A 15450-nucleotide genomic window follows, 5' to 3' on the forward strand; every position below is an offset into this window, starting at 1 on the left:
TTCCATAGATCTGATAGTTTATTAATTTATCTATGGTATTACTCTTTATGTCTATTTCCTGTACCCATTTTTTATCTTATTTTGGTATAGGGTGTGAGATGTGAGTGCATACCTAGTTTTTGCCATATAATTTTCCAGTTTTTTCAACAATTTTTGTCAAATAGTGAGTTCTTATCCCAGAAGCTGATGTCTTTGAGTTTGTTAAACAGTAGATTGCTGTAGTCATTTACTGCAGTTTCTTTTGAACCTATCCTAATCCATTACTCTGTTTCTTAACCAGTACTACACAGTTTTGATGCCTGCTGCTTTATAGTATAGTTTTTGATCTAGTAGAGCTAGCCACCTTCCTTTATATTTTTCATCAGTTCCCTTGCTATTCTTTTTTTGCTTTGTTTTGTTTTTTAAAAGGCAATGGGGTTAGGTGACTTGCCCAAGGTCATACAGCTAGGTAATTATTAAGTGTCTGAGGCCCTATTTGAACTCAGGTCCTCCTGACTCCAGGGCCAGTGCTTTATCAACTATACCACCTAGCTGCCTCTCCCTTGCTACTCTTGCCCCTTTGGTGCTCCCAGATGAATTTTATTACTATTTTTTCTAGCTCATTAAATTACTTGGTAGGGCACTGGATAAGTAATTTAATTTGGGTAGAATTGTCATTTTTATTATATAAGCTTGACCTAACCATGAGCATTTGACATTTTCTAGTTATTTAGATCTGACTTTATTTGGGTGAGGAGTGCTTTTTAATTGTCTTCATACATTTTCTGGTTTTGTCCTGGGAGGTAGATTCCCAAGAATTTAATGTTGTCTATAGTTATTTTAAATGGAACTTCTCTTTCTATCTCTTGTTCTTGGGTTTTGTTGTTAATATATAGATATGTTGATGATTTATGTAGGTTTATTCTATATCATGTTACTTTGCTGAATTTGGTAATTGTTCCAAGGAGTTTTTAGATGATTTTCTTGGGTTCTCTAGGCATACCATCATATCATCTGCAAAGAGTGAAAGTTTTGCTTCCTCATTGCCAATTTGGAATCTTTCAATTTCTTTTTCTTCTTTTATTACTACTGCTAGCACTTATAATACTACGTTGAATAATAATGATGATAATGGGCATCCTTATTTCATCCCTGATTTTATTAGAAATGCTCTGAGTTTATTCCCATTACATATAATATTTGTTGATAGTTTTAGATACTATTTATTATTTTAAGGAAAACTCCATTTATTCCTAAAGCATCTATTGAGACAATCATATGATTTATGTTGGTTTTGCTATTGATGTGCTTAATTATACATTATTATACATTAATTATACATTGAGTGTTTTCCTAATGTTGAACCATCCCTGCCTACCTGGTATAAATCTTTCCTGATCATGGTATATAATGGTGGTAATAACTTGTTGTAGTCTCATTGTAAAAATTCTATTTAAGATTTTTTTTGCATCAATATTCATTAGGGAGATTGGTCTGTAATTATTTTTTTCTGTTTTGGTTCTGCCTGGTTTAGATATCAGCACCATGTTGCTGTCATAAAAGGAGTTTAGCAGAACTCCTCCTTCTCCTAAGTTTAACATAGTTTATGAAGAATAGGAATTAATTGTTCCTTAAATGTTTGGTTGAATTCACTTGTAAATCCATCTGGACCAGGAGACTTTTTCTTAGGGGAGTTTATTGAAGGATTTATTTTCTTTTTCTGAAATGGGGTTATTTAAGTAAGTTTTTTTTCATCTTCTGTTAATCTGAGCAGTTTGTATATTTGTAAATATTTTTAATTTTTTTTAAATTTTTATTGAATTTTACAATTTTCCCCTAATCTTGTTTCCCTCCCCCCCCACAGAAGGTAGTCTGATAGTTTTTACATTTTTTTCCATGCAATACACTGATCAAAATTGAATGTGTTGAGAACAAAAACCATATCCTAAATGAAAATAATAAAATATCAGAGATAGCAAAATTACACAATAAGTTATATATTTTTTTAAATTAAAGGTCTTTGGTCTTTGCTTAAACTCCACAGTTAGTTCTTTGGGTACCCTAAAATTGTCCCTGATTCTTGCACTGATGTAATGAGCAAGTCCATTAAGATTGATCATCAATCCCATGTTGTTGTTAGGGTATACAGTGTTCTTCTGGTTCTGCTCATCTTGCTCACCAAGCATCAGTTCATGTAAATCCTTCTAGGCTTCACTGAATTCACATCCCTCCTGTTTTCTTTCCTTTTTTTTTTGGTTTATTTCTTTTATGTTATTACAATAATTTTGTAATAAGAGTAAACATAGCCCCCCCCCCCACCCTCTAGAACATGAGAAACCTCAAGAAGTGAGAGAGAGAAAAAAAATGTATTTCAGTCTGTGTTCAGATTCCAATGGCTCTGTCTCTGGGGTGAGTTGCCTTCTTTGTCATAAGTCCACCAGAGAAGTTACTTCAATATTTTTTCCCACAGTTGCTATTACTAGCTGTATTTCCTTCCACTCTATTCCTCCCTACTCTCATTTATTCTATTATCACTCTCCTTTCATCCTGTCCCTGTTCAAAAGTGTGTTGTACTGGAGTATTCTCTCCCACAATCTTTCCTCCCTACTCCCTTCCCCCTTATTGTATCTCTTTCTTCTCATTTTTCTCTAGGGTAAGATGATATATTTCTATACCCTATTAAGTGTGTATGTTATTTCCTCTCTGAGCCATTTCTGATGAGAATGAAGGCTCACTCATTCCCCCTTGCCTTCCCCTGTTCCACTCCATTGAAAAAGCTTTTTCTTGACTCATGTGAAATATCTTAACACCTTCTTCCTCTCCTTTCTATTCCTCCCAGTACTTTCCTTTATTATCCATTGACTCCATCTTTTTACTATATTATACCATTATGTTCCTCTCCTTCCTGTGTCCTGTCTATATACTCCTTGTAACAGCTCTTATAAATGAGAAACTTCACATGAGCTATCAGCATCTTCTTCCCATGCAGGAATACAAACAATTCAATATCATTTAGTTCCGCATAGTCCTTCTTGTCCACCTCACCTCTTTGGTCCACCAGAGTCTTGTATTTGAAGATAAAACTTTCTGTTCAGCTCTGGTTGTTTCAATAGGAAAGTTTGAAAGTCCTGTTTCATTGAAAGTCCATCTTCCTCTGAAAGATGTTCAGTTTTGCTGGGTAGTTGATTCTCAGTTGTAAACCAAGATCTTTTTCCTTCTGGAATATCATATTCCAATTCCTATGAGCCCTAAATGTAGATGCTGCCTGATTCTGTTTAATCCTAACTATAGAGCCACGGTAGTTGAATTATTTGTTTCTAGTTGTTTTTTAATATTTTCTCTTTGACTTGGGGAGTTTTGGAATTTGGCTATAAAATTCCTGGAAGTTTTTCTTTTAGGATATCTTTCAGGAGGTGACTTCTGATATACCCTCTGCTTCTAAGATCTCAGGGCAATTTTGCTGTATTATTTCTTGAAAAATGAAGTCTAGGCTCTTCTCCTGGTTGTGGCTTTTGGATTGCCCAATAATTTTTAAATTATTTCTTCTGGATCTGTTTTTCGAGGTCAGTTGTTTTTCCAATGAGATATTTCACATTTTCTTCTAATTTTTGACTTTTTTTGGAAGAATTTTATTTCTTCCTGATTTCATGCAAAGTCATCAACTTCCTTTAGTTCCATTCTTCATTTGAAGGAGTTATTTTCTTCAGAGAGCTTTTTTATCACCTTTTCCAACTGGCCAATTCTGCTTTTTAAGGCAGTCCTCATTTGCCTTTTGTTTTGCTTTTTCCATTTGGCCTAAACTGTTTTTTTAACATATTATTTCATTCAGTATTTTTTGTATTTCTTTCTCCAAGCTGTTGATTTGGTTTTCATGATTTATCTGCATTGCTCTCATTTCTCCTCCCAATTTTCCCCTCTACCTCCCTTAATTGCTTTTCAAAGTCTGTTTTTGAGCTCATCCATAGCCTGAGCACATTTTCTATTTCTCTTGGAGGTTTTGAATACAGAAGCTTTGATTTTGTCATTATCTCAGTTATGTGTTTTGATCTTCCATGGGACCAAAATAATTTTCTATGGTCAGATTCTTCTTTTTCTGTTGTTTACTCATTTCTTCAGCCTAAGACTAATTTACAGCCCTTCTAAGGCTTTGGGTTTTTTTTGGGACATCCCACTGGGACCTTTATTCCCCTGAGGTCTTATGCTCTCTTGCCTGTGCTTTGATATGTAAATTTCCACAGGTGCTCCCCTTTGCCCTGGAGCTGTAAGGAGGGTTAAGGAGGGTCCCTGCTGGCTATCTTAGTATGGAAGTGCAAACTGCAACCCAGATCTGAGTGTGGGCAAACAGCAGAGTCCTCCCCCAGGGAGAGTAGAGAGATTTCTGCAGTTTCCCCTGACCCTGGAGGTGCAGGCTGATTTCCCCCAATTCCTACTGCAGGTTCTCACTGCACGGCTGCTCTGAGGCTAGCGCTCCTCACTCCACACTCATTCTGATGCAGCAGAGTTCTCTTATAGTCCCTTCAAACTGTTCCCAGTGATCCCTGGGCTGAATGTGCTGTGGCTGGGATTTTTTCCCAACCTCTAGTCCTGGTGAAACAAACCTTTCCTGCAAAACTTTGAAGTTATCTTGGACTTGGAAATTGTATCACTCAGTCTTTCTATGGGTTCTGCCCCCTTTAAATTTTGGCTAGAGTCATAATTGGACAGCTTTTGGAGTTTTTTGGAAGAAGGAGTTTTTGGGAAATGCTGCCTTCATGTTGCCATCTTGGCTCTACCCCCTATTTGTAAATGTTCATACATTTTACTCAGGTTATCCAATTCTTTGGCATACAGTTCAGCAAGGTAGCTCTGAATTATCTCTTTAATTTCCTCCTCATTGGTTGTTTGTTCACCTTTTTTCCTTTTTTGATAATGGTAATTTGGTTATCTTCTTTCTTTTTTAAAATCAGATTAACCCAATATTTGTCTATTTTTATTGTTTTTTTCATAAAACCAACTCTTAGTTTTATTTATGAGATCAATGATTTCTTGCTTTCTCTTTTATTAATCTCTCCCTTGATTTTCAAAATTTATAATTTGCTATTTAATTGGGAATCTTTAATTTGTTCTTTTTCTAGCTTTTTTAGTAGCATACCCAATTCATTGATCTCTTCTTCCTCTATTTTATTCATATAGGCATTTAGAGATATAAAGTTTCCCCTCAAAACTGCTTTAGCTGCATCCCATAAATTTTGGTATGATGTCTCATTATTATTATTATTTTCTTGAATATAATTTTTGATTATTTCTATTATTTGCTGTTTCATCCACCCATTATTTAAGATAAAATTATTTAATTTCCAATTAGTTCTTGGTTCATTTTTCCATGGCCCTTTATTACATGTAATTTTTATTGCATCATGGTCTGAGAAGTGTTTATTATTTCTGCCTTTCTACATTTGAATATAAGGCTTTTGTGCCCTAGTACATGGTCAATTTTGGTGAAGTTGCCATGTACTACAGAGAAAAAGGTATATTCTTTTCTATCCCCATTGTTTCTATCATATCTAAGTTTTCTAATATTTCATTCACCTTCTTAACTTCCTTCTTGTTCATTTTGTTGTTAGATTTATCTAGTTCTGAGAGAGGGAGATTGAAGTCTCTATTAAAGTGTTGCTGTCTATGTCTCCTTGTAATTCACTCAGCTTTTCCTCTAGGAACTTGGATGCTATACCACTAGATGCATATATATTTAATAATTACCAATGGTGCCTTTTAAGAAGATGTAGTTTTCTTGCTTATCCCTTTTAATGAGATTGAGTTTTGCTTTTACTTTATCTGAGATTAGGATCACTATCCCAAAATTTTTTCAGCTGAGACATAATATATTTTGCTCCAACCTTTTATCTTTACCCTGTGTGTATCTCTCTCTGCTTCAAATGTGTTTCTTGTAAACAACATATTGTAGGATTCTGTTTTTTAATCCATTCTGATATCCATTTCCATTCTAAGGGACAGTTCATCCCATTCACATTTGCAGTTAAGATGATTAATTCTGTATTTCCCTTCATGCTATATTTTTTCATTTATATTTGTCTCTTTCCTTTTCTCTTATTCCTCCTCATGCAGGAAATTTTTACTTTTTTCCCTTTGACTTTTCTTTTAAAAATTTAACTTTCAGTTTATTTTCAATCATACCTTCACCTTCCCTTTTATCAGTCCCTTCTTCTCTTATCTTTTTCCTTTCCCGGTCCCCCCCCCCCCTTCCCTGTAGATAAGATTAGATTTTTTAAACCCAAGTGAGACTGTATCTTATTCCTTCTCTGGGCTAAATCTATTGAATAGAATTTACTCAGCATTCACATTCTCCCTTCTTTCCCCCTTAAAAGTATAAATCTTTGTGCTTTTTGCCTTGGTTTATTTATTGCTCTAATACAATCTATAAAAATAAATCAGGTATCATAGATCATACTTTGATTATTTAATTGCTTGATAAGCTCATATTGTCATCAAGGTATCATCACTGATTGTTTGCTTGATTGCTTGATAAGCAGCATTGACTCAAATTTCATCAAATTATAATTATATTCATTTTTAACCTTATCCCCTTTTCAAGTATCTTTCAAATACATACAATCCCCCCTCATGAACTAAAGTATCACATCCAAAGCCATATCATTTCTTGAAGTATCTGTACCCTTCCCTCCAGTTTATTTTCTCTCACATCTTACCCCTCCTCCCTTCCCCATCCAGGATCAGGGTACTTAACCCCTTGTTAAGTGAAGCAAGGCCTATTCTCTCTCCCACTTTATCCCCCCCCCCATCCCCACCCAGAACATTTAAATGAAGCAAGGCCTATTTTCTTTCATTTACCTCCCCTCTCCCCACCCAGGGTACTTAACACCTTGTTAAGTGAAGCTCACATTAAATCCAACCCTGATCTAATTAACTACAAGAATCTGAAAGATCTCTAAGTACTCTGAAGGTCTCACCTGAGAACTTTTCAAAGGATGGAAGTTACAGAGACACTGACTCAAGTCCTCACAGTTAATGATGCCCTCATTAGACAAGGTGCTAAGGACAGTAGGATTAAAGTGGGTCAAAGGATAATGAGACACTTAAATTTAAAGTTAAACACTCCTGCTTTCCTTCAGGGCTTTTTTGTCTCAAATATAGTGATGTCATCTTGGTCTTCTTCAAGGAAGAAATAAGACCCAGTTATACCCATATCCTTCAATTATATTCTACCCTTTAATTATCCTAAGAGAAGTAAAGTTCTAAAGAATTAGAAATGTTATATCTTCCCTTTTAGGGTTGTATACAATTTGATGTTTTGTTTTTTGTCTTCCCCTTTTTCATTTATGTTTTTTTTATGCAACTCTTGAGTCCTGTATTTGATGATTGAATTCTCTGTTTAGTCCTGGTCGTTTTGTTAGGATATTCTGGAAGTCCTCTATTTTGTTGAACATTCATGTTTTCCCCTGACAATATATACTGAATTTTGTATATACTGGGTTGTAATTCCAGGTCCTTTGTTCTCCAAAATATGCTATTCCAGTTCTTCATCCTTCAGTGTTGAGTCTGATTGTGTTTCCTTTGTATTTAAATTGTTTTCTTTTTGCTGCTCTCCTTTATTTGAGGATTCTGGAATTTGGCTATTACTGTCCTTGGAGTTTTTATCCTGGGCTCTCTTTCTGGAGAGGTTCTGTGGATTCTTTTAATGATTATTTTGTTATCTTGTTCTAATAGATTTGGAGAGTTTTCCCTTATAATTTCCTGCATGATTTTTTCCGGGTTCTTTTTTTTTTTTTTTGGTCCAGGCTTTCTGGTAGTGTGATGATTTGTAGATTGTTTCTTCTGAATCTATTTTCTAGGTCATTCATTTTCCCTAAAAAGTACTTTACATTTTCTTCAATTTTTTCAGTCTTTTAATTTTGCTTAATGGAATCTTGTAGTCTTGTAGATTCATTAGTTTCTATTTGTTTAATTCTAATTTTTAGAGTTTTATTTTCTTCAATTAGCTTCTGTGTTTCTTTTTCCAGTGGTTATTTTTACTTTTAACAGAGTTGATTTTTTTTGATCAATTTTTTTTATAATTTTCTCTTTTCCATTTTTCTTCTCTTCTTTGGTTTTTAAATTCATTTTTAAACTCTTCAATGAGCTTTTGTATTTGATCAAGTTTATAGACTGTTTTGATACTTCCCCTGTGAGTGACTTTTCACTCCTTGCTTCTTCAGACATGGTATTGCTGTCATCTTTGTTTGTAAAGTAGTTTTCTATAGTGAACTGTCTTTTAGGATTTTTTTTTTTTTTGGTTCATCTTTGGTGCTTTAGTTTGCTCCTGGGGTATAGGGACTATAGATCAAACATTTTTTTTTTTTTGTGCGGCTGGGGTCTGATCCCTGATGTTGGCCAAGATGTTGCCTACGTGGTCTAGGCCTTGTCTTTGCAGAGATTTTTTTCCCCCTTTTTGTCCAGGTCCTGACTTAACAGTGGTTTGATCCCAACCCAGTCCTGTCTTTTACCCTGGTTGTTTTCAGGGTTCAGACTTTGTTTGGGATTGGGATCCTCTGTGCTGGCTTGCTATCTAGATGCTGGGAGCTCTGCTATTGTTAAGCTGTCTGGAACTGGATTGCACTGTGGCTAAAAGTCTCCTGCTGGCTTTCCTGCTCTCTCACCTCCTGAAATTTACTTCCCCCTTTTTCACCAAAGATTCTCTATAATGTCTATAGTTGAAAATGTCTTTGAATCTTCTCCCTTTTTTAGCGGGATCTATATTGTATATGTCAGAATAGAGACTTGGTTTATCTTTGGTAGGGAAAAGCTCCAGGAGCATGTTAGCTTCACGCTGCCATCTTGGCTCACCTGGGAAGTCTCAAGCCAACTGGATGTAAGTGAGGAAGTACTATGCAAAGTCACTACCTCACTTTCCCCTCTAGAGGTATTTGCGTCCAGTGGTCAGATTTGGATCAGGATGACTAGAGATGACCCCAGATTAAAAAAGACTGAGGTCCTCTAATCATTTAGTAATTTAATGTTCAGAACTGATTCCCTCACAATTATCCTATGAAATGAAATTGTGTGTAGTCCCTGATTCTACCCTACCAGGCAGAAGCCTGAAGGCATATGCACCCACAGAATCCTGAGTTTCTAGATTAGTATGGATGAACTGAAACATAAGAAGTATAGTGAAACAGATATCAAAAAGCAATTAGTTAATGATGTTTAGGAGATGGAATGTACTGTTCTGACTACATTACTTTCTTGTTCAAGATTTCCTTGTAGCTCAAAGATTAGTATTTAAAGTCCTTTGCAAAAAATTGCTCTAAATCATTACTTATTGGAGAAATGCAAATTAAAGCTTCTCTGAGGTGCCACCTCACACCTCTCAGACTGGTCAATATGACTAGAAAGGACAATGATCATTGTTGGAGGGGTTGTGGAAAATCTGGGACACTATTGCACTGTTGGTGGAGCTGTGAACTCATCCAGCCTTTCTGGAGAGAAATTTGGAACTATGCCCAAGGGGCAATGGAAATATGCATACCCTTTGATCCAGCAATGCCACTGCTGGGTTTATGCCCTGAGAAGATGATAAAGGAGGGTAAGGGCATCACTTGTACAGAAATATTTGTAGCCCTGTTTGTGGTGGCAAAGAATTGGAAATCAAGTAAATGTCCTTCAGTTGGGGAATGGCTCAGCAAACTGGTATACGTATGTCATGGAACACTATTGTTCTATTAGAAACCAGGATGGGATGGGAATTTGGGGAGGCTTGGAGGGATTTGCATGAGCTGATGCTGAGTGGGATGAGCACTGTAGCCGATGTGGGATGAGCCAGAGGAGCACTGTATACCCTAGCAGTGACATGGGGGTGATGATGATCAATCTTGATGGACTAGCTCATTCCATCAGTGCAGCAATTGGGGACAATTTGGGGGCTGTCTGCGGTGGAGAATGCCACCTGTATCCAGATGGGGAACTGTGGAGTTTGAACAAAGTCTAAGGACTATTTCCTTTAATTTAGAAAAAAAATTGATAATCTTATTGTCTGATCTTCTTATCTCTTATACTTTGTTTCTTCCTTGAGGATATGATTTCTCTCTCATCACACTCAATTTGGATCAATGTGTGGCATGGAAACAATGTGGAGACTGACAGATTGCTTTCTGTGGGGGTGGGGGCAGAGAAGTGGGATTGGGCAAAACATTATGAAACTCAAAATAAATAAAATCTTTAATAAAAAAATATAAAGTCATTTGCAATTAGACTCCAGGCTTTATTTTTACTTACTTTGTTCCAGACAGATTGGCCTATTGGTTTTTCCTTGCATACTTGATTCTATCTCCCATTGCCAAGTGTTTGCACAGGCTTTCCCCCATCCTGGAATGTACTTTTTCCTTATTTCTACTTCTTAGAATCCCAAATTCAAGGTTCAGATTAAGTGCTATTTCTTCAATGAAAACAATTCTTGTCACCCCATTTGCTAGTTCTTCCCTTCTAAAATTACTCTTAAGATTTACTTTATATGAATTTTATATTTACTTATTTGCATACATTATCTACTCCCCAGAGGATATAAGTTCCATGAAAACTGAAATAGTTTAATTTTTTCTTTTTATGCTATCTCTCATAATCTTACTTAATATAGAAAAGACACTTAATAATTTTGCTGAATGAATGAATGAGTAGTGAACAGTTTTTTGTTTTTGCAAGGCAAGGAGTTAAGTGACTTGCCCAAGGTCACACAGCTAGGTAATTATTAAGTGTCTGAAGTCAGATTTGAACTCAGGTCCCCCTGACTCCAGGGCTCTATCTATTACACTGCCTAGTTGCCCCTAGTAGTGAACAGTTTTGAGAGAGTAGAGGAATGAGGTATGAAAATGGGAGAGGGAACAGTGATTGACTCTATTGTCTTGTTAAGAATGAGGGAGCTAGGGGCAGCTAGGTGGCGCAGTGGATAGAGCACTAACCCTAGAGTCAAGAGGAACTGAGTTCAATCCATCCTCAGACACTTAATAATTACCTAGCTGTGTAACCTTGGGCAAATCACTTAATCTCATTATCGTGCAAAAACTAAAAAAATAAACATCTGTTACATATCTTTGTTAACCTGAGTGCTTGCAGTGGATCTGGTGTTTCTTGAAGAGAAATGAGTCAAATTCAAATGTTCCTAGGCTGTAGGGATATGCCACAGAGATTATAATTAAAAAGAATTCCTCAAATTCAATTATAATATGGTCTGACAGTTCAAAATCAAATTTTGGCATACAAGTTATTTATGATTTTCATTATTTTAGACATAAAGGATTTTGAATTTTTAGATCAAAGGTGTTAAATGCTTTGTTCAAGGTTACCAAGTAAAGTACAGAGCTCAGAATGTAATCAAGCTTTCTGCTTCAAAATTCATGGTTCTTTTTATTAGAATTATTAAGTGAAATTTATATATTTCCAAAGAATATCTATTATGAAGATTGCCACTACTCTGTAACTCAGTACATAAGTCCATAGGAATTGCTGGAGATGTGTAAAAGTAGTCATTTAAGCAGGTTCATGTAGTTAGTAGATGTCAAATGTGGGATTTAAATCCATGTATTTCTGACTCCATGATGCTACTAACATTACTTAGAGAAACATGCTAGAATATAGAAATAAATATTCCCCATTTTTACTTCCCCTGAGGAGACTGTGCCTTACTCATAGCTGTATATCTGGTAAGTAATCAGATCTATGATTTGAACCCAACTCCTTTGCCTCCAGGTCCAATGCTCAACTTTGTAGTAATAAATGGTGAAGAAAGGGAATAGAGAAAAGAACCAGGAATAGCTTCCAAACAATTTATGTGTATATTGATGGTAGAGTGTTTGTGTGGAGGAGTAGGGAGAAAGAAGGACTCTTTTGTCTGTTTCCATCCAGGTTTGAAGCAAATTTTCCTACCTGTGATTATGAAAAAGTAGCCCAAAATATCTCCTGGGAAGCTCTCCTGAGCCACAGGGAACCAGTGAAACTTGTGTGGAATGTAAATACAAAATGACAGACTGCTTCACATGCTGTTATTAAACTTCACAGCTAGCTTTTAAAAAAGCAAATTATCATGTAAAATTTTCTTCTTATGTTAAACTGCAAATGAAAGTGACTTATTTATTTGCTTAGATCAAATAGATGGAAGCAAAGCTGGGTTGTTTTTGCTGCCAAAAGCTTTGATGTGTCTCTAACCAAACAGTTTAAATATGATCAGAAGCTCGTTGAATATCAGAGCTGGAAAGACCTTAGAGATAATTTTGTCCAGTATCTTCTTTTACAGATGGGAACATTGAGGCTCTTGGAGGGAAAGGGACTCATGCAAGGTCATGATAGTAAAAGTAGATAGTATAAGGAGAACCAGGACAAAAAAAAAGAATCCCCTGACTTTGAGTCCATGTATTCACTTAATCTCTTTGGGGAAAGGATCTGTATCTGGAGTAGAAAAATCTTCTTTTCAGTACTTTGAGAGCAGGGATTGTTTTACTTTTAGGTCTTTATTATTGTCAACTCCTAGCAAAGTGCTACATGCAGTTGAAGCATTTTTTGGGGTCATTATGGTTCAAGACCTGTGATTTTCTGTGTTTAAAAAAAAGAGCAATTCTCCTAGAAACACAACTCTAGAAGTAAAGAATTGCTAGGGGAAGTAAGAGGTTAAATGCCTTACCCAGATTAATAAGGCCAATCAATATATGTCAACATGACTAGAAATTTAGGTCTTCCTGATCCATAGGCTGTTTTTTTCCCCACTTTTCAAGACTGACTCTCAGTCAGGGGATAGAGGGTCCATGCTCAAAGATTTAAAGAACAGAAATTGGGTGACTTGACACTGATGGGCTTTCAGGTAGGGGTTTCGTGTGTGTGTGTGTGTGTGTGTGTGTGTGTGTGTGTGTGTGTGTGTGTGTGTGTGTTTAGTGCTGGATGAATGGTCATTGGCCTCTTGCTCTTCTGCCTCCCAATAGAGGCCATTATTCTCTCCCCCCCCACCACATTGGTCACTAGGTGGCACTGCTTAGTTGCAGGAGCCCTATTGGAAGTATGAGTCGGGATAAACCCTCTAAGGTCCTGTGGAGGCTCAGGCTCAAGCATAAGACTCAGGACTTGTTTGAGTTCCGTAGGAAACTAGGATTGTAAGGACCTAATGCAATATTTTCTTTTTCTGTATATGGTACAGTTTAAGGGACTCAACTCAAATCCTTCAGCTTCCCCATTCCTATCCAACCTCAGCTCTCTGGTTATTAATAATAGGCCAGGTAAATAGTTAAGTCATGAAGTGAGAGATTACAGAACTGGTCAATATTCTTTTACTGCTTCTGTTAGTCTCAGAGAAGGTTACTTTCCCATAAACTGCCCTGCTTCTGTTGAGGAGATCCCCCTTTCTCAACCACCCAGACACCAAATCTTCCAAGTTTTTTTGCCACATCCTGCTCCCTCATCCTAGTCATCCAAACATTCATTGAATTTCTTTGCTTCTTTCTCTGAATCATCTTTAAGAGGGGTGTGGAATAATGTCTAAAGATCTTGAGTTAAGAGTCAGAAGGACCTGATTTTAATCTTTCCTCATACATTTACTAATTGTTTGACATGGATTAGTTATTTCATCAATACTTCTTATCACAGGTGTCATAACATTCTTCCTAATGCTCTGCTATCATCTTGTCACTTTTTTTTTTAACATTTTTGCACTGTGCCACCTAGCTGCCCCATCTTGTCACTTTTGTTATTGTTGTTCAGTTGTTTCAGTTGTGTTTGACTCTTCATGACCCCATTTGGGGTTTTCTTGGCAAAGATATTGAAGTAATTTGCCATTTTCTCTCGAGATCATTTTAGAGATGAGGAAATTGAGGCAAAAAGAGTCCTACAGCTGGCAAGTATCTGATGTAAGATTTGAATTCTGGTATTCCTGACCTCAGGCCTGGTTCTCTATCTACTGTGTCACCTATCTGCCATAGTTATCACTTTTGTATTAAACTTAAAAAAAACCCATCACCATCTCAGTAACTATTAACTCACAATTTCCAATCAAATAAAGCATAAATGTCAGATTTTAGAAATCAGGAAATCCCACAATTCAGTGCCATTCAGTTTTGCCATATTTCATTCTAATTCCCTGTCATACTATTAATAACTGAAGTTTCTATATCACATTAAGATTTATAAAGCATTATATGTAAATTGCTAAATCTAAATCTACTATCTCTTGATTTTCAAAGTAAACCCCTGAGATAAACACCACTAACATTGTCACTTCAAATTTTGCAAATGAAGAGACTTGAGACTGAAAGACATGATTAATCATGGTTGCAAAAATAGTAAATAGCAGAGATGAGGATTTGAATTGAGTATACTAAATGTTGTTTGAATTTTTTCTGATCTGAGAGAGATTTAACATAGGTTCTGATGGCTTGCTAATTTTTCTCTTCTACAATTATATAACATATATTAGTAGTGATTTCATTTGAAAATATTAGATTCAAAAGTAATGATTCATATGGTCTTTTTGGATCAGTCAAGTCAGTTTTCTATTAGCTAATATCTTCTCTTGACCCCAATATACAAAATTAACATGTAGAATTACCAAGATTTTAAAGCATAAATCCTTGGAAAAGCACTGACTGCTTCCAGGTACTTTGTGAAGTATCAGTTACAGACTGATATAATAGTTCTAACTTTGTTTCAATGATAAAGTCTCTTCTAGCAGGGGAAGGAATGTCTGATCCTTGGACCTTACTTTTGGCCTGGTGCTGCCACAAAGATTGCAGTCAGGACTTGAAATTCAATAAATCTAGGAGCTTTTTAGGGGTGAATTAATTATATGATACTATAAATATCTAAATGGCCCTTGACAGAAGAATAGTTCCCACTCTTGTTCTAGGGAGTAAAATTTGAATCTCTCAAGGTCACTCTTCACCTTATGCCTTGTATTCCTTCTCATAGCTTTCCATCATATGGAGCCATTTGTCAATCATCTCATGTTAGTCTGCTAGAGTTTGATCACTAGAAACCTATCCTATAAATTAGTAGACTGTCATATCTTTATTTATATCCAAGTAACATACAACTAACAAAAGCAAGAATGAGTGTCCCTAGACTAAGTTTAAGGTATTTCTTTTTGATCTGTAAATCTTAGAGATTTCAGTCTTCTGTCCCACACTGTTCTTTTAGTTAGAATTAAAAAATTCCCAATTTCTTTTCTGTTTTAGCATTAAAATGAATGTGAACCAGAAGAAAAGATAAATAAATGGCAAGGTTATTATTTTCCATCTGACTAAGCCAAATCCTTCTCTCTCTCCATGCTTTCACAATATACATATATGCACTCATTGCAACTAGGTAGTGTAGTGGACAGAGAACCAGCTCTGGAGTCAGGAGGACTTAAATTCAAATGTTTTCTCTACTTCTTGACACTTACTATCTGAGTGACCTTGGGCAAGTCACTTAATTGCCTTTCATCCAGGGCCATCTCCAGTTATC

The sequence above is a fragment of the Macrotis lagotis genome, chromosome 1 (assembly GCF_037893015.1).
Source record: "Macrotis lagotis isolate mMagLag1 chromosome 1, bilby.v1.9.chrom.fasta, whole genome shotgun sequence".
Lineage (NCBI taxonomy): Eukaryota > Metazoa > Chordata > Mammalia > Peramelemorphia > Peramelidae > Macrotis > Macrotis lagotis.